The sequence below is a fragment of the Pseudopodoces humilis genome, chromosome 2 (genome assembly GCF_049639895.1).
Source record: "Pseudopodoces humilis isolate 2021_Gansu_Grassland_sample_001 chromosome 2, ASM4963989v1, whole genome shotgun sequence".
In the NCBI taxonomy this organism is placed as follows: Eukaryota; Metazoa; Chordata; class Aves; order Passeriformes; family Paridae; genus Pseudopodoces; species Pseudopodoces humilis.
Genome location: NC_142201.1, coordinates 113,546,157 through 113,566,085, shown reverse-complemented (window position 1 = coordinate 113,566,085; position 19,929 = coordinate 113,546,157). Strand labels below are relative to the sequence as shown.

Genomic DNA, 19,929 nt, shown 5'->3' with positions numbered 1-19,929 from the left:
ATCTGTCTCCCCAAACTCTGCTGCTCAGCAATGCATTGAGCTGAATGATCCTGATACTGCAATTATTCTGAGTTTGGAGATTGAAGAAAAACCCTTCTCAAAAGATGGCCCATGTAAATTGAAGTAGATTATTAAACCAGACTTTACCAGAATTTATTGCCCTTTGCTTTTCTTAACACAATGAAGTGAAAATCAAGAATGAGGGCATTTATCTCCAGTGTGTGTTTTTCTGGATTACAAACTTTGGCAGATGTGGTGCAGAGCGGTATTTCTTGGCAAACCGACGTGTTGGAAAGACTGGCCTTAGAGAAACGAGTCTCTTTTAAATAGAGCTAAATATGAAAGCAAACCAGCTCTCACTCTGTTTAAGTCTCTCTTATCTGCTGGTAGGAGTTCAGATTAGAGTGTCTGACTTGAATATCTTGAATCCACCCATCCTGCTGCTGCGTCGACCACAGCTCAACACCTGAAATCCAGGGCTCAACAGGAGCAGGGAGCCCAGTGCTGGTATTTCAGTAGCAGTTGTCCTTTTCCTGCTCTTTGGCTCCAAAAGCAACCCCTCCAGTTTTCCAGGGTATTAGACTCCTTTTTTTTTTATTTTAATCAGTAACTGTGAGTAAGTAAAAACGCGGATGGGATTTGCTGCTTTTCCTAAGCTCGCTCTGCCCTTCTGGCTTTCTGCTGGCATCCTCCAAGTGGGAAAGTTATTCTAAGGATACAGCAGAAGTGATGTCAAAGGGAGGTGTGGTCAGGGGTGACATTCAGAATCCTGAGGTGTGTCACTTGTCTTTCTTGGGGGCTGAGCCAACAGGATGTTCCTGGAGAAAGGACGATGCCCAACTTTGCCAGTTTAACGATTTCCTCATTTTTCTTGCCCCTTGAGTTCTCACTTTGAACCCTGCGTGTAAAAAATGAAGGAGGATCTTGGGATATTTAATACTCGGAGTTTCAAGAACCATCTAATTTTAGAAGCTCACTGCACACCTGGAGATGTTGAGTCATTGTGTGTGGTTCCATGGAGTTTTCCTGGAGGGATGTTTCCCGTGGTGGATGTGTGTAAGGTGCTGCTGAAGCACATGGCCCTTTTCACCCTCTTCCTTAAAAACTCCTTCCCCTTCTAGTCAGCCAAAACCATTGCTGATGATTCCAAACAATTCCAATTCATCCCCCAGTTGGCCAAGACGAGTGCTGGAGATGGGTCTCTGGCAGGAGGAAGCTCAGGAGCTGGAAGCAGCCCTGGGAGCCTTTCCCTCCTGAGCATCATCAGTGTTTGGGAAATCCAGGAGCGAATTCCTGCTGGTGCTGCCCCTCTTGCTCCATGCCATTTCTCCTGGCTGTGTCCTGTTGTTCCTAACTCCAGGGTGAAGCTGTCCCTGGGAGCTTCCCTCCTCCTGTGCCGCCTGTTCCTGGTGCTGGGCTCCCTGGGCTGCGCTGGTCCCACTCTCCCAGGGCCATCTGGTGAACCAGATCAGGGAACAGCAAAGCCAGGTTATTTTTAATGTGGATCCCTTCCCAATCCAGGTCTCGGTACAGCTCCAGAGCAGTCCTGATGGCACAAAGGCAATTCCCAGTTTTTAAGGAGAGGAAAGATGGGAAGGCGCTTCCAGCCAGGAATGACCCTGTGGTTTCCTGCAATGTTCTCTGCCTTTCAAAATTATTTTTTTCCATGCCTTTATTTCCTGCTAGGTATTTGAACAGATGTTTTTGCTTCCAGTTGCTCCAGGTGGATCTTTAATTTATTTTTTTTTAAATGTGCCCTGAGCAGAGTGGAATTTGGATCCATACTGGATAATCTGTATATATTCATTAACAGTTTGCCCTATTCTTCCAGAACTTAGGTCTTAAGTGCATTAGGCTCCATGACGAATGTCTCTGGTATCCTCTCTGTGGTGTCTCCTTGCTCACAGCTTAATACTGCACCCTTCACTATTGCCTTTAAATTCTGTTCCTTTAATTCCATTCCCTGTATGAGTAAAGGTATCTGAATTAACCTTCACAATGAACCTGCCGGGGCTTTTCCCAGTGTCCAAATAGATTCTCATTAATTCATCTTTTCTAATGCAGGGAAGGGTTGTGCTGGAGTGTTTTGCTTCGATTTTATTATTTTTTTTTAAACAGAGGAAAAGGTCACACCGAGGCTGCTCTTGCTGAAAGGTTTATTTTTATTTCTAAGACAATGGCTGCATGTAATTTTTAATGCTGCACTTCTTGGAGGTTGACTGTTGTCAGTAGTACAGTTAATATTTCCTTCAGTTAACAATAACATTAGATAATGAAATTATGTTCTTTTCATTACAAAGTCATTTGTGACTTAGAAACCCCAAGGTGCTTTATAATATATAATTTGCACGAGTGAAAATAATTATACCAGAATCAATTCTAGAAGAAGTTTGGGAAAATTGTTGAAAACAGGCAGTAAAGGAAGTGGATGTTGACTTTTGGGGAACTTTTCCCTTTCCATTTTGTGGGGTTTGGTTACTCAGAGGGCTAAACTCAAAATGTTGTGGAATAGGATTTAACCCTGTGGAATGTCTGACATTTGCTGAATGTTTTTATCTTCAACTGATAAGCAGTTGTAGGGTGTATTTTTATGCTACCACTATTTTATCAGAACCCTCTGCAATCTACCAAAGCAGGTGTTTTAATCACCACATCCTAATTAACTCAATGTATTTTATAATCTGTCTACCCAGCTGCTACCACTGGAGTCAAATTTTGTGGAAAGAAGAATGAAAATAATGGATTAAAAGAGAAACAGAGAAGAATAATTGTAATAAGATCAGCATTGAAGTGTAGCTACTAGAACAAAAGAAGAAAACTAAATTTGGGGCATAGGAGGGAGGACAGAATTAAAAACCTTGTTTTGCTGCTTGAAATAGCACATGGAATTGATGAAGATATTAGGGAACAAGCTTCCCTACTTAGTAGCTGCAGTAATCTTAGGAAATATTAAGGGATTTAATCTTTTTCATAGCAAGAAGAAAGTGGGAAGGGAAGGAGGAATTCTGGGCTGCAGGAACCCGCTTTGGTGTCTTTCTTAACTTGGTAAGAAAGACAGAGAAGGAATTTTTACGGGAGCTTGTAGTGACAGGACACAGGGAATGGTTTCCCACTGCCAGAGGGCAGGGTTAGATGGGATATTGGGAAGCAATTCTTGGCTGTTAGAGTGGTGAGACCCTGGCACAGGTTGCCTCACTGGCTGGCAGGGCTGGTTTTTTCTGTATTCTTGAAGTTTTCCCTGACTTAATCCCAGATGACACTCTTAATGAACAAGGTTGTGCCGTCAGGGTTCTGCTGTTTCCCTAGATTTTCCAAATTAATACCTTCTCAGAAATTCATTTGGTTTTTTTCATTCTTTAATGAATGTCTTTGCACTTCCACTCAAAGACACTGACTTGGACTGATTGTTTTTATCCATCATATACATTTTATACATATTTTATACAAATACATCAGATTTGGTCAATCCTGACTGTTCCCTGCCGCTTTTTGAGCAGTGGCAGAGGGCAGGGATGTGTGCTGGCAGCTGGACAGCCTCCTTCTCTGCAGCTTATCACAGCTTCTCTCTGCAGCAGTAGCATCCACTCACTCTGAACTGAACCATTTTGACTTCTGGTCAGGAAAAAACAGAAAAGGAGCCAAAAAAAATACCAAAAGGCTTAATCTGCTGAGTGGCAGCATAATGCAAGCAGGTATTGATGCTGTTGCAGCTAAAGAAAGATCCAGCGCCAAGGTTAATGAGAGGTGAGGACTGTTCTTCTCCCTCTACATAGCAGCCAGAGCTGAGCAAAAGGGGGAATGTTTGGAGAATCCCATGACATTAAAGGCTGTGGCAGTGCTGTCCTCCTGCCAAATCCTGGAAACCCTCTGGACGTTCAGCGCCACGCACCTTTAGTGTTTGTAAGCAAGAGCCTATGGACTGCCATAAAGATGTGAAAATATTCCAAAATGGGAATTTGGAGCCAACTGAGGTATCAAAGCAGCTCTGAAATGAAGTAATAATGACAAAGGTGAGGGGATTGAGGTGGGAAAGCAGCAGAAGGAGCGATTAGTGATCCCGTGGTTGATGCTGAGCCTGGTGCAGCAGGCAAGGCTTGCTTTCCCAAAATCCAAGGGGGGAGGAAGATGTGAGGGAGGTGGTTTTCTCCCCCATTTGCTTGAACATTTATTTTCAGCTCCTTTCTTGCCACAAAAGGAGTAATTTGTTTAATTTTACAAAATGTTACTGAAGCTGTTAGAAGTGGAGCTGCAGCCCACGTCTTCTTAATAAATGAGTGTGTGTATTCCTGGAAGGAAGTTAAAATGGGGCTGTGTTATATTTGGTACCTTCTGAAGCACTGAGGCTACTTTGAGTACAAAATGTGCTCAGAGAAAGACTAATTTGCCACTGCAGAGCTTGATGGGATGAGATTTGTCAAGTCCTTGTCTCTGCTGAAATTCACTTATGCTTTCCTCTGTCTCCTGAAGATATTTTAGGGTTCTGTCTTTGAACTGAAGGGCCATAAGAACAAGTCAAAAAGCCTGAAACCACGATTAAATTCCAAGCAATGAATATGCATCTTGTAATGTAGAGTTGGAGATGTTCCTGACCCATTTCCCTGAGTGTGCTCCTGCTGGCACCAGTGTTGAGATGATTGGGACATTGGAGCATCAGCAGGGTGGGTTTTGACTTCTCTCCAAGGATGCCATCTCTGATGGCAGGTGGTGGCTTCCTGCAAGAGGCAGGAAAAAGAAAGATTCAGTAAAAATGAAGATTTTACTGTTTTCTGTTCATTTACAGAGTCATGCTGTTTCGTTAGCTGGGTTGAAGGGTCTGGCGGTGTAATTCTACAGGGAAAGGTGGGATGTATCACCACTCCCAAAGAAAACCTCAGTTGTTTTACTGGATTCAATGTTTTCTGCCTCCTGCTTTCTCCCCCAAAGTGTTTTTTTGAGTAAATGTAAACTAATACAGGATCAGTGGTTAGAAACCATGAAAAAATATTTAATGTAAACCTTTTGGTACTGGGTTGATTAAAATAAACAACTGTTCCGAGGAGCTGGTCCTGCTTTGGGAACAGTAGGGTTTCTGTTCCTCCCTATAATGCATAAAGCATGTGGAGTGCCTTGAGAGCTTTTTTTGGGTGCTGCACTTAATTTTGAGGGATTGCATTTTCAGTTCTCTGAGCTTTTGTGTCAGCTGGGAAGGGAGGATGTAGGAGTAACATGTAAAACTGAGGCTAAAACCTGTTTAGTCCCAAATCCTGACAAATAGCTGGTAAACAAGTGAGATGTAAATGTAAATGAGAGCTTGGACTTTGTTTTCTCCCTCTGGAAACCTGGGAAGGCCTTGGTCTCATTGCCAGCTCCAGTATCCCTTCCCTCTCCTCTTATCCTGCGTCTCCAGTGCTCCTCTCTGTTTTTTGCCTGCATTTCTTACATGTCCCATTTCTCCTTCTGCTCCAGTGGATGTGAAGACCACTCTGAGCTGGGAAGAGCCGTGTTTTCTTCCAGCAGGTTTTCCACAGAGCCTCACGGGTGTTTCTCTCTCTCTCTCCTCTCCCTGTCCTTGCTGCTGCAGAGCTCTGGAATGCTGTGAAGACTCCCTGCCCAGGCACACTCCTCTCCGGATTATCTCCGTCCCAAGGAAGCTCGTATCCAAGAGGTACCAATTCATCCTGTCTTTGTGCCCTTCAGTTGTAGCACTTGGGTTTAGCTACTCCTCCCAAAACCTTTTCTCCGCTCCCTCCAGACAGGAAAGCCTTGGATGCCGTGGAGGTTGCAGCTGTTGCTGTTTGATACAGTTCGGACTCTTCTTTCTATTAAATGATCTTTGCTACAGAAGCATTTTACATTTTAAAATGAGAAGTGGTTTCTGGGTCAAGAAATGCATAAGCTGAAGCTCCAGAAACACTCTGTGCCTGGTGTATTTTATTGTGTTGATTTAGAAAGTTAATAAACATCAGGTCTTCAGCAGCCTGGGTAAAACACACAGTACTTATGTGCTGCTCCTATAAAGAATTGTGAGAGGAGTTCTTTTTTTAGTGTTTATTAGTCTTAAGATCTTTCTAGTAAATAATACATTTTTGTTTTATAATAAAAAGGAGACTTGTGTTCATTAGCTGGGTCAAAATCCCCGGGTTGATAGAGACATGATTCCTGATATAAACTTCTGTCATTTGCTTAGAGACAGGCAAATTGTTTTCTAATGGTTTCTATTTCTTGGGAGAAGAAAGCTGGAAACAATGTTTTATTATATAAACTTTGCAGTGTAATTTGGTTGGAGCAGTTTGTATCTTAACTCCTCATTTTGGTTTACAGTGCCTGGCATGATGAGACCTGAGCAGGTCAAGCCCTTTGAACATATATATATATATATATATATATATATATTCAATATATATGTGTCTATATATACACACACACATATGTAATAGAATTTAATATGTTATAAGAGTGGGAGAGCATGATCTTCAGGAGCTGTGAAACAGGAACAAACCCCCTCAGGAAATCCCTCTGGGAAGTATGCTGGGAAAATGTCCCTGTGTGCCTGCCCTTCAATTTTCCCTCAGGGATTCACACTTCCCTGTTGGGCAGACAAGACACAGGGGTGGCTGAGGTTTCTGTCTGACCCATCCAGCTGTTCTTGTGCAGGAATATGGAAAAACAGGGTTGGCTCTGTGTTTTTTTCCATTTTATATGTTTTGCTGCTCACTTAATGACATGAACTTTAAATGTCAGCTACTCCTGGGTCTGCTGCACTGCATTGGGATCAAACCTTTGGGCACACTCTGACCCTTATCCTTACAATAATTTAGCACTCCAGCCCTGCTTTGGGAAAAACTGCCCTTAAATCAATACCTTCTCTTTGGATACAGACAAAATCTGGGTGTTTCTTTCTCTACCACCACCCCAGTTTAGGTGGGATGGGACAGAAAATGCCAAGGATTTCAGAAAAGCTTTTCCTTGCTTGTGCCAGCCCTGAGGCAACAACAATGATCCCCTCTCCATCTTTTGCTTCCCCTTTTTCCCTCTTCACGCTAGAAAAAATGATAAATTAAAAAAAAAAGAGGGACTCTGATGCTACTCCTATCCCTTTTTTCTGTATGTTTTCCCCTGTTTGGGCTGTGCAGCTTTTTGGGGGTCTGAGAAGCAGAAATCCAGGGCTGTGGAAGGGGAGAGGCAAAACCAAGGGTGGGTTTGATGGGTGGTGAGGTGGGAGAAGGGACACAAAGACTGGAACTGATGGGAGATCCAGAGAACACGATCGTGTTTCAGGTGAGAATATGTCAAGTGTTGGTTTTGCATAAGAAAACTCCTGCTCCAAGGACTCCTGGTCCAATCCAGCTCCAGATTATAAATGTTAAGTTCAAGAGTGGAATTGATGGAGCCTGTAGAGACTTGGCTGACCAAGCAGATGGGGGTTGCTCTCCAGGCTGTGATTGCCCTGTTGGGGATCTCCAGCAGCCACTTCAGATATTTACTTTTGGGTGACTTTATCTTGAGTTGAACCTCTCCCTGTTAGACTCAGTGTCCATTCAGAAATCAAAAGGTGGAGGAAATTGAGTCAAACTTCAGTGTGTGAGTGCTCCATGTCTTAGCTTACTTAGGTTGTTTCCTGCTTGGGAAAGCACTCCCCCACATTGTAATTGAAATTCCAGCAGTTGAATAGTTAAACACGGTGTGTGTGTAAAATCCATGTGTTTCTATAAATACCTCTCTTATCTCTGTAATGGTTTGGTTTTATGTAAATATTTTTAAATGTGCTTTTACATTAGGCTGGTTTTTATCCAGTGTGTGTGAGTGGAATTTGGAACTGGGCCTGGACTTTATACTTCTGCTCCTCAACATTTCTGAATTCATGTGGAAAATTTCTGGACTTTAAGTCTCCTGAGCATTTCGGCCAGTTTGGTGGGGTCTTCACTGGGCTGGGAATGAACTGAATCCAGAGCTGAAGTGGAGCATTTTTCCAGCAGCTCTTAGACACTTCAATGCTGTTGAGAACATCATTTAGTGAATTTTTTCAGCACAGGAGTAAATCCTTTGTTCACAGATCTGAAGTTTTCTTGCATTGTTAGCTCTAGTTTTGGAGAACAAAATTCCTTTCAGAGAATATGTGATATGGAAAATTATTTCTGTCAAGCCAAGTTATGTGCTGCATCCAGCTCTGGGGCCCCCAACATCAGGAGGATGTGGAGCTGCTGGAGCAGTTCCAGAGGAGGCCCCGGAGCTGCTCCAGGGCTGGAGCCCCTCTGCTCTGGGGCCAGGCTGGGAGAGCTGGGGGTGCTCACCTGGAGAGGAGAAGGCTCCAGGGAGAGCTCAGAGCCCCTTGCAGGGCCTGAAGGGGCTCCAGGAGAGCTGGAGAGGGACTGGGGACAAGGCCTGGAGGGACAGGACACAGGGAATGGCTTCCCGCTGCCAGAGGTCAGGGATGGATTGGATATCAGGAAGAAACTGGCAAAAACATTTTAAAAGGGTTTTTTTTAGAGTGGATCTGACTCAGAAGTATTTGCAAGAGTGTCACTTAGGATGAAATGCTGGGTCCTTCATCTTTATAAATTTATCACCTTACACAAGGAAGAAGTTTCCCTATGTGATATATTACAGCTTATTTAGGTACCTCATAGAATCCCCAAATGGTTTGAGTTGGAATGGACCTTAAAGCCTGTCCAGTGCCACCCCCTGCCATGGGCAGGGACACCTTCCACTATCCCAGGCTGCTCCAACCTAGCCTGGAATATTCCCAGGGATCCAGGGCCAGTCACAGCTTCTCTGGGCACCCTGTGCCAGGGCCTGCCCACCCTCACAGGGAAGGATTTTTTCCTAAGATCCTCTTTGTCAGATTGAGAGTAGGCTTCATTTCCCCTTGTCCTGTCACTCCAGGCCCTTGTAAAGAGTCTCTCTCCATCTTTCCTGTAGGTTCCCTTCAGGTCCTGGAAGGTCACAGTTAGGTCTCCCCAAAGCTTTTCTTTTCCAGGCTGAGCTATCCAAATTCTCTCAGCTGTTCCTCGCAGCAGAGCTGCTCCATCTCTCTGATCAGCTTGGTGCCTTGTCTGGAACTGCTCCAACAGCTCAGCAGCAGCAGCGTGCTCTGTTCAAGGACTCTGTGGCTGAGGTGAGCTTCTGGGAAACATCCTCCCTGTTCCCTCCACCTTTCCACAGCGCCTTCCTGCAGTGTGCTCCACATTCCTGCCCTCACAAAAGCCGTGCTGGAAGCAGGGGCCTTTCTCTCTGATGTATAATTCAGCCCCTCTTCCCGGCATGCCAGCCTTGTTTGTGTTGATGAATGAATGTTCCCTGTGTACAGCCTGCAGATTACTCTGCTCCTGGAGTACAGTCCTGCTCAATGTACCTGGTTCTGATTAAGTGCATTTGAATTTGGGAGTGTGCTTAATGAGCTACACCTTTCACAGATTCTTTTGTTAATTCAGAAAAGCTGCCTGCTCTGATTTATGGCGCCAAAAGGGGTAAACTGCCATTAAAAGCATTAATTAGTCTTGGTTGACTGCACAAAGAATAGACTTGGTGTGAGCCAGTTTTTGATTTAGTCCTTTGATTTGTGCCTAAGCTTGTTAGAGGGTCTGTATCTCTGGCTGTCTCATGCTGGATTGTATAATTGGAATTTTGTGTGAAATTCTTGGGCTGAAGGAGTAAGAGCCAATTATAATCAATAAAGTTGTAAAGCAATTGGGCAGAACTTTGCAGATATTTTAGTACAGAAATGTTCCTTTTTAACACGTGGAAGTGAGAATTTGGGATTGGCAGATTGGCAGGAATGATATCATGAGGGTTTGCCGTGAACCCTGGGTACTGTTGGTGAACCTCAGGAAGGAAAATATTCTCAGGAGCCTTGGATTTGCCCATTGTGCAGCACTTCAGCTGCATGTGAATCCCAGAATCCCAGAATGGCTGGGATGCTGGAAGGGACACAAAGGTCATCTAGTCCAATATCACTGCTCAAGCAAGATCCCCAAGAGCAGGTAACCCAAGATTGTGTCTACAGTCCTTGGGATTGAGGGTTTGACTATCTCCAGGGAAGGAGACTCCACACTCCCTCTGGGCAGCCTGTTCTAGTGCATGGTCACCTCACAGTAAAGCTCTTCCTCTCCTTCAAGTGGAAATTCCTTCATTCCAGTTTTTTCCCATTGCCTCTCGTCCTGTGGTACCACCCAGCATATCCAAGTGGTAGCACTGGTAGTTTTTCTTTTCCTCTACATCTTTACCCATTTTCTACAGGCTAATTGGAAAAAAACCAAAAAAACCTAAACCCTGGAACATTTTTTTGTGTTCTATATTATATTGATGAGTGTATTTCAGCATGTGGTAGTTCCTGTACTTCCCAATACTGGCCATCAATTCTCCATACAAAAGTTTGAAAATTAATTGAAATGCAAATCATAGCCTAAGCATTCTTTCCAACAGACTTTCCATAATTATGCTTGACTGCAAGAAAACAATTCCACTGCTATAATTTTGGTAATTGCCTCTGGTCTGTTTGAGAATTAAGATTTCCCTCTGTCTGTATAAAGTTTCCATCTCTCTTAGATATTATCTCATTAACTGCTCCATAAAAAGAAGGTTGGATTGGGCTTCCATCCCAACTTGTCCTTAAGGAGCCAACAGTTGGATCCTCCAGCTCTGCCTTAATTTCCTGGCAGAACTGGAAGGTTCCTTCTCCTTTTCTTCTTCCTATGGAGAAGATGATGGTGGTACTATAGGACTTTGGAATATTGAACTGGAAATATCCTCTGGATATTCAGAGAGATGGGAACTGCCTTTAAAACACATTTTTAGCAAAAATTGATTCCTAACAGCAGCACAGATCTGAAATGTCAAGTATCTTTAGAGGCACAGAGGTATTTAAGAGCTGTATTCCCCCCTGCCTTCCCTGAACACATCCAAGTCCTTGGGGCAGTGAGTTTCCAGCATCTGCTGTGTTTGGCAGATGGATTTTTGGGTAAGAGTGAAAGCCTTTGAGCTTCTGTTCAGTTTTTCACTCTCAGTCAGCACATCCTTGGAGAGAAGTCCATCATGTTGGAAGCACTGGAACAGCCAGGGAAGTGTGAGCTCCCCATCTCTTCAAAGCTACAGCCTGGGCTTGGTTATTCCCAGCTCCCACAAATGTTCCTGGCTTTGTCTCTCCATTATTTGTTTTCCTTTCCCATTGAAGGAAGTGGTTGTTTCCAGTATGAGAAGCATTAAATTGACTTAAGTGCTTTGTTTGCCAAAGTAGCTCTTTGAAGTGGATCTTACAAGTTTCTTATGTGATCCGGGATTTGATGAGACACATTTTAACCCAGCAATCTCATAGTGGGCAAGGGAGGGAGAAAGGGAGGGTGGAAGGAGGAGAAGGAAACTTCTAGTTCTGCCAGTTTTGCTTCTAACTCACAGTTTTCCACATTCCCTTTTAACACTTGACTGGTGCTGGAGCATCCAGACGTTACGGGGTCATCTGTGGGATCAGCAGGATCTCACTGGTCAGCTTTTCCAAGCATGTCTCCAGCATTAAATCTCAAACTGGAAAGGTAATCCCCTCGGGAGGCTTGACCTACTCTTCAAATTACTTTCTCCTGCTCTTATGAGGCTTTGGGTTTTACTTGGATGGTTTTTTCCTCCTCATCAAGGCAGCTCGTTTAATTGCTGTGACTGCCAGGCAGAAACCTCACTCTCACTCTTACAGACCTCCTTTTCTTCAGCTCCTTTATAATAATAAAATGGTTTTTGGAGCAGGGCCAGGCCTTCAGCCCAAAGTGTCTTCTGGTTTCATCTCAAACAAGGGACAGCTCAGCCAGATTGCTTCCCTAATCCCTCTTCCCAAAGACAAAGGTGTCAGCACCGTCTAGACAGTGGTGTTCCACGTGCTCATTCAAGGCTGAGGGTTCCCCCTCTCTCCCTTGCATCCCACATAATTGTCCTCAAAGCCTCCTAATCTGCCATTGCTCAGTGGGTGAAATCCCCATACAATTTGGGATGGATGTGTCCAATTTGGGAGTAGGTGGTCTGTGCCCCTTTGGAGCAGAGTCAATGAAACAGGATGAGTGAGTTCTTGCTGCTGTACAGGCCAGGCATTTAAAAGCATCTTTTTTTCCCCATATTCATGCTGTATCCAGTCAGGAGATATTACACAGCAGCTGTTCTTAAACTTTTGAATTTCTTTTATGGTTATTTAATGCCTTTCTTTGGGTCCACATTTTGCAGCTTTTCCATGGGGGAGTGGGTCCTTACAAGCTACAGATTTGGAGTAGGAAAAGTAACAATTTAGCTGGTTTTCTGGTCCTTTGAAATCTTCCTTCTACTGATGGCAGGTTTTGACCTCTTCTTTCTTTGGAAGTGTTCTGCTGGGAAGTTTAGCTAATGGGAGATCATTAGGATCCTGTTTAGATTTGGATGTGGTCTGGCTGTGTAACAGAGAGGTTAGGTACAAAAAATTGGGAAAACTGAAGAAAAATTGATAGCAGAGCAAATTCACAATTTTTTTCTGCCCAAAGTTCTCTCTCATTTTGGAGTTCCTTACACACATTTATTGTCTATTTTTTGTATTATAGTGTGAAAATAGTGTTCTCCAACCAAAAGAGTCAGTGGATTCTCTCACAGGTGTAAAATGCTTTTCCCAGTTTGTCAACATCCTTGAGGAATTGAAGTCAGATCTATGAAGGTGCTGGCCATGCTCAGCTCCACACTGAGTCCCGTGGCTGGCATGGATCTGCAGGTAAGTGAGGTGCTGCTCAGAGCCACATCCACACTGCTTTTAAATCCCTCCAGGAATGAGGACTCCACCCCTGGCCTGGGCAGCTGGGCCAGGTCTGGACAACCCTTCTGGGGAAGAAATTTTCCCTGGGAACAGAGCCTGACTCCCCCAACTGCCCCCTCCTGTCAGGACACTGTGGCTGATAATTCCTTGGCACTTCAGCATGCTCCTCGTGCCTGTCTGTCAGTCTTTCTGGCTGTCACAGCTGGCAACAAGGAGAATCGTTGTGTTGTGTGTCTTCTATACAGCTGAGTGTGTCATTTCAAGTTAAAAATAAGACATTTTTAATGTCAAGATTGCAAAGTTCAAAAAGCAGAACAGGGGCTGGAAGTCAGTAACTGCACCTTCAGTTTGTTCTATATTTATGTGAGCCCTTATCAGCAGGAATTCTGCCCAGGATTCTCTCCCTAAAAAGTCATTCATCCATGAAAGGTGTTTTGGTTTGAGGTTTGAGGGCTATGGCAATTGGGGGATAATTAATTACTTGTGAGGCCAGCTATAAATGAAGTAGGCTCTTCTCGGAGCTCAGCTTGGTCTAGTGGAAGGTGTCCCTGTTCATGGAAGTGGATGGGAATGAGATGGGCTTTAAAGCCCCTTCCAACCCAGTCCACTCTGAGATTCTGTGGAAACAAGCAGCACTCTACATTTGGGGAGCTGCTGTTGCCTTGTCTTTGGGTAGGTCGGTTTTGAAAGGTGTTTCTTCTGCAAAAGTGCCTGGAAAAGAGCTGATTATTCATCAGAAGTTACCAATAAAGGGGTTTGCTGTTGTTCCCAAGTACTGCTTGAGGATTGTTTAGACAGTTCATTAAAGGCTTGGATAGGGAATTACAGGCTGGTAGCTTTGGTTCCTCCTGTGGACTCAAGCTAGAGCCCCTAAATATTTTGCATTTAAAGTTGAAATACTGTGGGATTTCAGAGTGAGGAGCCAATTCTCTTGTTGGTTTAAAAAGGATTGCAGGCAGAGGGTTTGCAGACTGGGGACAGTAACTGGGGGTAACTGTGCTGTATGGGAAGACCACTGCAGCTTATTCACGTTACTCCTCCCTTCCATTTATGCTCTTGGGGTGGAACAATGACCCCGGAATGTCACCAGTGCATCCTTGGGCTCCCTTCCCCCAGCTGCCAGAGTGCAGGAATGGCAAATTCCCATCCCCACGGTGCTCGTGGCCTGCCAGAGCATCTCACTGCAGTTCAGTTGTGAATCATTGCTTTATTTGTCACGTGCAGCTCCAGCTGGAGAGCCTTCAGTCGGAATTCACGGCGCTCTGCCAAGGCGCTGCATTGTTGTTGGAGCCCTTGTGCTGATAAAACACATCCTGACTGCACATTATTGCATCCATGGCGCTGCATTCCTGCATGTGAGCTAATTAACAAGCCTAGGAATTTGTTGGGTTCAGCCCTGGGGATTACAGAGTGGGTGTGGGTGTTCTAAACTGTTAATCCATATATTTTACTATTTGAAAAATTAATTTTCCTGAGGATTATTTGGCACTGTAAGTGCATCAGCAGGATCTCTGTAACACAATCAGAATATATTCTACACAAGAGGAAACGGGTATTCTTTTTCCTCAAACAAAAAGACAATTTGCTTTATGAGGAAAAAATTTTCCTTTGACAACCTTAAAATAATTCATCGGAGAAAAAGAAAGCTTTTTGTTTTAGGAAGGTTTTGTGTCTGCAGGATCCCAGCTGAATGCCGTGTAGGAATTGACTGGTGCTAATGTTGATGTAAAAAAAAAATAAAAAAAAAACCAGAATTGCTTGGACAGGGGAGGTTATCAGTCAAACCCTGCTTAGAGAAATTGTAGCATGATGCCTTCAGCACCTCACCGAGGCGTGGGATGGGCAATAATGCGAGCAGAGTGGGCAGTGTAAGATCATCACTTTTCTCCTGATAATTTAACTAAATCAGTTTATACCAGGAATATCTGTTGGTGAAATGAGAGGGAAAAATTATCCTTACACTTATATTGTCCTTGTTCTCATCTCCCTGCTCCAGAGCTTGCTGCCAGTGCAAGGAGAGCATTGCAGGATTCCCTGTGGCTCTGCCTTCCACTGTGTGTGTTTTTATAGAGTTCCTCCTCTTGTCTGCTTCTTTGATTCTGCTTTTTCCTCAGAAGGCCACACACAGAGCTGAACCTTCAGTTCTCGTCACCATTGTCATCTTTTGTGCTATTTTCTTTATCCTTTTCCAGTCCCACCTGTGAAATAGGTGTGGTTGAAATAAAGAAAACCCAAATGCCAGGTTTATGATCGAGTTTTTGTATTGCTCTGCCGTGGCTCACAAATGAGGGTCAGCCTCAGAACAGACACAAATGAGTTTTGCTGGCTCTTAAATGTTTTTGTAGGCTGATGAATTTAAAGCAGAGAGAATTAAAATGTAAAGGTGCATCTGGGAAAGGGTGTCCCACATCTGCTTCCTGGGGCCCAGCAATGGCACCAGAACGGGCAGAAACTGGAACCAAGGAAATTCCACCTGGACAGGAGGCAGAACTTTTGCCCTGGGCAGTGCCCACACATGAACAGATGATCCAGAGAGGTGTGGAGTCTCCTCACTGGGGATATTCCAGAGTCCTCTGGGCACGTTGCTGTGCCCTGTGCTCTGGCATGGCCCTGCTGGAGCAGGGAGGTGGCACCAGATGAGCCACTGTGGTCCCTTCCAGCCTGACCCATCCGGGAGTTCTGTGATCTGGAAGATTCCAGAGCTGAGCTCCAGGTGATTTTTAAAAAACCAAACCAGTTTCAAATGTCATTCTTCTCTCAGATTGTTTTGCTCCAGTGAAGCCACCTGATTGAAGTAACACACCAAACCACCTTTGTATTTTAGATAATCCCAGACTGGTTTGGGTTGGAAGGGACATTAAAAACCATCCAGTGCCACCCCCTGACATGGGCAGGAATGCCTTCCACTGTCCCAGGTTGCTGCAACCCCTGTCCAGCCTGGCCTTGGACACTTCCAGGGGAAGCCACAGCTTCTCTGGGCACGCTGTGCCAGGGCCTGCCCATCCTCACAGGGAAGAATTGATTCCCAATATCCCATCCATCCCTGCCCTCTGGCAGTGGAAGCCATTCCCTGTGTCCTGTCCCTCCCTCCCTTGTCCCCAGTCCCTCTCCAGCTCTCTTAGAGCCCCTTTAGGCATTGGAATTTAGCTCAGAAATGCTGTTAATTTTGAAAAAGAAAAAAATTAAGTGCAGTGTGTAATGCATTTTTTAATCATTTGGTGATTTTGTTTTCATTGCATGGATACAAATATTACAGCATTCAATCAAGCATTTCAGAAGCTCCATCATAAGTGATTTTTGGATAGCCAAAAACTGCTTCTAGGGGATCTTTCTAAAACATCAGCCACTGCAATAGGAGCAGGATTTATTATTTCATTCAGCAAATACACGTTACCTTACATCTCTCAGCAGATGATTTCACTCTGTGCACTTCTCTCAGGGCTCTCTGAATCTCCCAACTTAATTATGACTATTATGAATAATTTATTCTCCACAAACATTGCTTTGTCTCTTCTGTCTCTTTCCCAGTTTCCACTGCTGGTCCCTGTAAAGGCTCTGGGAGCACCTTGCTGTCACCCTTCTTGGAGTCTGAAAATCCCATGTTTAATAAAGGCTGTTCCCTATTGCTTAACTGCTCCCTAATCCATAACATTCTCTTTTCCTATTGTCCTGGAACTTGAATTTTTTAATAGTGTCTCACTGGGGCTTTTGTAAGTAGCTTTTTGTAGTGGTTTATTCCCCAGTTCTGGACTCTTTAGCCACAATTGAAGGATTTGGGCTGAGTTATTTTGCTTCCCATGCTGTGTCTGTTTATTTGAGCGAGGGCACTGCAGCATTCCAGCCACTTTGCTTCATGGGAAGGGAGACATTGGCTAATTCCATGATAATCCTTAGGACACTTGTTAAAGATAAGGACAAGTCTTCTGCTGTTACATAGTGAGAGATTTGAACGTGATAAAGGATTTTCAAACACATCATGGACAGGGTATTCTAAGTTTTCTCTGACTTTTAAAGTAAACAATATTTGGTTTTATTGACTTGAGTATATATTTGCTTTCTCTTCCCTCATGAAGTTCTCTGGAAATGCCCAATCTTTCCATACTTGGAATAAACTTGGAGCAGATCTGTGTTTGCTATTTTTATTTTGTAGCTTGTTTAAGGTGTCCTGTTGTTTTGTTTAAGCTCTTCTTGGTTTGGATTTTGACTCATTTGCTTCCCATTATTTTGTTTTCCACTGAGCATCCTCCTCCCTGCTCTCCTGTTCTCCCATTTTTTGGAGGTTCTCTCACATTCCTCAAGAAGACCACAGGCAGAGTCTGTTGCCTTTAATTTTTCCACCTTAGGATTCTTTTTACATGAAATGATCCATATTTTAAATCCTCCTGTGAACAGATGCAAATTTCTATGTCGCCCTACTCATTTTAGAGAAGATTGGCTTTTTTCCTGTCCCAAATAAGATTTTATTCTTGGCAGGGAAGAGCTGAAGTGCTGTTTGTTTGCAGAATTTCCGGATGACTGACGGCATGCTCAGCCCTCGGAGTCCTCACGGTAAACACAGCTCTTGCTATTGGAAAAATACATCAGAAATCCCAAAATAAAGCAGGGAATGTACAGTACTCCCAAGTTAGGAACACCACGTGTGGCTTTTGATGGCAGTTTCTTTGATTCTGAGATGTAGGAGAAATGATATCGTTCAGATGTGTTTCAGGGAGAGCCAGAACATCTTTTTTCCCCTTTTCCTACTCATCCGGAAACACTTAGGAATGAGCAATTCCACCTCTTTGTCTTGTTGATGGCTGTTTTCTCCTGGTATAAGGAAATACTTTCTACTTGTATGAGACCATTATCTCACACGGTCATGGAGCAGATTTCCATTTGCTGTTCTTGGCTGGGAAGGACATCATGAGAGAAATCTGTGGGAAGTTGGGGACGGAAAATGAGAATTTGAAGTGCCTTAAGCTGCTCAACTGTGTGTTCTGACTTAGCCTGAAAATTCCTCTTTTTTGGGGTGACTGTGGTGAGAATAACTAGGGAAGACACTGTGCCACTGATGGGGGTGCTGCTGTATTATTATTTTTATTTGGGGCTGGCAAAGCCTCTTGATGCTGAAGCCCAGGATGTTGGGATGCCTTTTGTGACTCTGCTGGTGCTAAATCTCTCTCCCAGAATAAATCCCAGCTCTTTCACCTCTGTTTCAGGAAGTCTTTGAAAAGGGAGTTGTCAGGTCAGGTTGTCTTTCTTTAATAACTAAAAATCCCCTGGAATTTCTTGGTAAATACCCTGTAGGATATACTCCTGGTATAGGTACCCAGCAAACTCTGGCCTTAGAATAGCTCAAAAGCCATAAGTAAATATGTTCTTGGAATTACATTTTAAAATTGCTTTTCAATATTAACTCGTTTTGAAGTTAAAACCTAATTATGAATATTAAATTCAGGTTAAAGAATCCAGTTTCCTTCTAGTTCTGCATTAAATGAGCTGCCAGAACTCACCTGGTGGTGACAGGTTGGGAAGGAACATTCTCTGAGGTGGCATCACTAAACTGCGGACTCTAGCCTAAAACTGTATTTTAAACATTAATTTGCATAGAATGCTGGTCCTGTCTTTCAGGAAAAAAAATTAATTACTTCTCCCCCAGCTGGGCCTATCTATGATGAGAGTGCAGTGGAAAAGCAGGATTCATGCTTTGGAAAAAGGGGTGTTTGCCAGATTCCCATCTGAATTGTAAAGAGCAGCTTTGGCTTTGAAATGAGCCGTGAGTTCACGGTGCCCTTCTATGGGTGAGTGAATGAAGGATGGATCTGGGCAGTGTTGTCTGTTTTTCTGGTAGTCTGTGTGACGTGGGCAAGTGCCCAACATAAAATCCAGCGGAAAATTCCCCCACGTGTTTTGTGCTGCTGGAAGTTCAGGTTGTGCCGCTTGGTTTAGAAGGGGACATTGACACACGTGTTGGCAGCAGTTAAAAAGGATTTTGAAAGTGTTTACTGGTCATCCCAACCGGTCTCATCCCAGGAAACATCAGCTGTTTGTGCTGCTCAAACCACTGGAACACTTCTGGAATAGGGGAGCTCTTGCAGCTGTCCCAAGCTGGCATCTCAGTGAAGCACAAAGAAACTTTGCCCTGTCCAAAGTGCCTTGGGTATGTTGGAGACATCTGAGGGATCAGGCAGAGAATTCCAGCAAGGCCATGACAGCCACAAGCCCTTTCTCAAATTGTAGCTGATTTCTGGCTCAGGGAACTCCTAAGTGGTGCAGTTGGCTGATTTAGTGTGTTTTGGTCTTGTTTAACTGCTCTGAACCAAGATCACTGTGAAGAGAATGAGAATTAATTGTAGCACTTCTGGATTAATTGTACACTGGAGTTCCTGCTCTCAGAGTTGCTAAAAGTTTGTCTGGATTAGCTCAGGAGCAGTGCAACAGTCCAGTAGAATCCCTGTGATCCCAAAGGCCCATATGTGGAAAAACTTTGGGATTTTGAATAAAAAATGAGAAGGAAATTCACACATTCACCATATAAATACTTTACCCAACATGCACCTTTTCTGCAATCATTAAATACCATGAAAAGATCCATTCTAAGCCAAATCTGTGGATGGTTCTGTGATCCTGATAGTGAGGAATGGTCAACTCTGCAGTTAATTACAAAATCCAGTGGACGCTGAATTGGTGCAATCTGATTGACCATCTTAGACTCTGCTGCCTGCAAACTTTCATCCCTTTATTCCGAGGCTCCTGAAAGCAGTTACTCTGGAGTCATTTAGTTGTGACATGACCTGGCTTGTCTCAAAATGACACTTTGCAAGAAGTTGCCAAATAGAGCCATCTGTTTTGTCATACTCTAATTGCTCATTCAGCCCAAACAGCTCCGTGGATCCAAGGAAAGCAGGGAGCGAGAGGGGCCAAGTGTTGATGGGCTGTTCTGAGGCTCTCTGTGTGGATTAAGACTCCGTGGTTCAAAATCCCTGCCCTCTGGCAGTGGGAAGCCATTCCCTGTGTCCTGTCCCTCCAGGTCTTGTCCCCAGTCCCTCTCCAGCTCTCCTGGAGCCCCTTCAGGCCCTGCAAGGGGCTCTGAGCTCTCCCTGGAGCCTTCTCCTCTCCAGGTGAGCATCCCCAGCTCTCCCAGCCTGGCCCCAGAGCAGAGGAGCTCCAGCCCTGGAGCAGCTCCATGGCCTCTCCCTATCATTTAGGAATAGCCCAAT

At 44.1% G+C, this 19,929-nt stretch overlaps 1 protein-coding gene across 3 annotated transcripts in view; it reads left to right on the top strand.

Moving 5' to 3' along the window:
* FAM168A (family with sequence similarity 168 member A) overlaps positions 1-19,929 on the top strand; it is a 132,378-nt gene that overhangs the window by 34,255 nt on the left and 78,194 nt on the right. For 2 of the 3 annotated variants that reach the window (XM_005524081.3, XM_088068983.1), the window contains exon 2: positions 5,561-5,644. The exons of the other annotated variant lie outside the window; for it this stretch is intronic. The gene's annotated coding sequence lies outside the window, so the exon portion shown is untranslated. The remainder of the gene's footprint in view (positions 1-5,560; positions 5,645-19,929) is intronic. 3 annotated transcript variants of the gene reach the window in all.